This window comes from Stegostoma tigrinum, unplaced genomic scaffold, assembly GCF_030684315.1.
Source record: "Stegostoma tigrinum isolate sSteTig4 unplaced genomic scaffold, sSteTig4.hap1 scaffold_148, whole genome shotgun sequence".
In the NCBI taxonomy this organism is placed as follows: domain Eukaryota; kingdom Metazoa; phylum Chordata; class Chondrichthyes; order Orectolobiformes; family Stegostomatidae; genus Stegostoma; species Stegostoma tigrinum.
Window position 1 is genome coordinate 390,607 of NW_026728091.1, and position 2,581 is coordinate 393,187.

Genomic DNA, 2,581 nt, shown 5'->3' on the forward strand with positions numbered 1-2,581 from the left:
GGCTTTCACGCTTCAGCCGCCCCTCTGCAGTAGCGTGAGGCGGCCAGCGGAGGGAACCAATGCATTACTTTGAATACAAGGGAGCAATTGAGAAAGAGTTGTAGACTTTTACGTTCTCTCTCCAACTCGTTCCATCCCTTTCTCCCTCTGTGTGTCAGCGTCTGTACGCACATGTTTGTCTCAGTGTGTGTCTCTGTGTCTGTATGCGTCTGTCGCAATGTCTGTATGCCTTTGTTACACACGTGTGTGTACATGTGTCTGTGTGTTTCTGTCTCTGTATTAGTGTGTCTCTGTTGAACTCTCACTGTGTGATTGTAGCTGTGTGCCAGCAACTGTAGCTGAGTGTGTGTATGAGTGTGTGTCCCTGTGGCTGTGTGTTTGTGCCTGTGGCTCTTTCCAGTGGGCTTTCTGTTGTTTTGGGGATTAATCCATTGAAACTAAGTTTACTCCCTTCCCCACTTTCTCTCTGTCTCACCCTCTGGAGTTTCAAAAGATACAATGGTCATGTTGACATGTGTCTCATATGTGCTTGTATCTGTGTTTTTTTTTTCGGTTGCAAACGGACTTACTGGGTATCCAGGTTCAAATCTTGCCACAACAGATGGTGACTTTTGATCTTTCTTAAAAAAAAATCTCGACTTAAGAATCTAATGATGACTATGTTGAGATTTGTTGGCTCGCTGAGCTGGCTTGTTGTTCCGCAGACGTTTCGTTACTGTGCTTGGTAATCTCCTCAGTGCAACCTCTGATGAAGCGTCGGTGTGTTTTCCCGCCTGGCATTTAAACTCTTGGGTCCATTGCGATGTTTTGCCTCACTTCCGGGTTTCCTCTGTAGTGGAATGTATATGGGGCCGAGTTCAATGTGGTTATTAATAGCCTGCTTCGTGGAGTTCCATGCTTCTAGGAATTCTCATGCTTGTCTCTGCTTCGCCGGTCCCAGGATCTTCTTGCCCCAGTCGAAGTCGCAGTTCTCCTTGTCCATGTGGATTGAGATGAGTGAGTATTGGTCATGTGTTTTTGTAGCCAGTTGCTCAAGGATAATGGATATCCAAAGAACTGGGTCAGGAGATGCCTACAGAACAGCATTATAAAGATTCCACATGCCCGACACACTCATCACACTTCCATACATCAGGGGCACATCAGAACTCACCACGAGTTCTAAGACCGCTGGGAATCAGAGTGGCACACAAACCCACATCAACCCTACAACAGGTGCTCACCCGAACTAAAGGCCCACTCGCCGCCATGGACAGGACCAATGTCATCGACAGAATCCCCTGCAGAGACTGTGAGAAACACTACATCGGACAAACAGGAAGGAAACTAACAACAAGAGAACATGAACACCAACCCAAACCCTAACCCTATCTTAATCAGTCAGCAGGATGTGAAGTGATGGTACTCAGGCGTGAGAGATTTTCGCTTCTGGAACAAAAAGCAATTGCATGCTGTTAGCATCAGTTTGACATCTCTGATCGCTCTAAACCCTCGCTCTAAACCCTCCCGATTCACACACGCATTCAGATGCCTTGGAAGTGTAATAATTTTACTCGGCTCCACCACTTCGTCTGGCAGTTTAATGTATACTTGCACCACCTTCTGGGCAAAAAGAAAAAGCCCTCAGGTTGCTTTTAAATTTCTGCCCCTCATTTTAATTACACACCCTACAGGTTTGGACCCGCCCACCGTGTGATAAAGACCTTGACTCCTTACCATGTCCATATCCCTGATGTTTTTATAAATTTGTGTTAGGTCGTCTCTCAGCCCCCGACGTTCCAGAGAAAACTGCCCCAGCCTGTTCAGAATCATCATACAGTCCAAAAGCTGCACCACTGGCAATGACCACGTGGATATTTTCTGGGCAGGTTTACATGATATCTTTTATTTTTCAATAATGCCAATAACGCTGGACTACATCGACCCATTTGAAACAGAGAGGTGAAGCGTTAAACAGCTGTGAATTTCAATGCTGTAGAAAGGTCAGTGTGCAGGGCAGAAAAGCGGGTGTGTTTCTGTAGTGTAGTGGTTATCACGTTCGCCTTACACGCGAAAGGTCCCTGGTTCGAAGCCTGGCAGAAACAGTGGTTCCTTCTTTTACAGCGATAGGTTCCTGGATGGACATGGGGTGAGCGTTCTTGTCAGCCAACCTTTCTTTGAATGAAGTCGCCCATATCGGCTTTTGCTGTGGAAAGGAGGATCATTCTATTTCATTGCAGTATGAATCTTTGTTAAATTTCTTTCCTTCCTCGTCCTGAATGTGCAGAGATGGTCATCCCTTTTAAGAGTGCATTTAGCGTGCCCTCGTCCTTTCTGTAGTGGAGTAGTGTCGCCTTTGCTTTTCGTGAGAAAGCGTTCCAGCTCAAGGTTGATTTGCCTGTGTTGCAGTGCACCGCGCATTCCTTTCTGTCAAATGTACCTCAAGGTAGCCTCTGAATGTCTTAGTTATGTCAGTGTCTGCCATGTCTCAAAATGCGTGAATTGAAACCAGAAGCCCTCAGCCACATTTTGGGGTAAAGAAACATGTTTGCATTTCTTAGCAGCGGACGCAATAGTGGCTCATTCAGCCAACAACAGGAGT

At 46.3% G+C, this 2,581-nt stretch overlaps 1 non-coding gene across 1 annotated transcript; it reads left to right on the forward strand.

The window, feature by feature from the left end:
• Window positions 1–2,011: 2,011 nt before the first annotated feature.
• Window positions 2,012–2,084, forward strand: trnav-uac (transfer RNA valine (anticodon UAC)). The gene has a single exon. It is a non-coding gene; the product is annotated as a tRNA-Val (tRNA).
• Window positions 2,085–2,581: the final 497 nt, after the last annotated feature.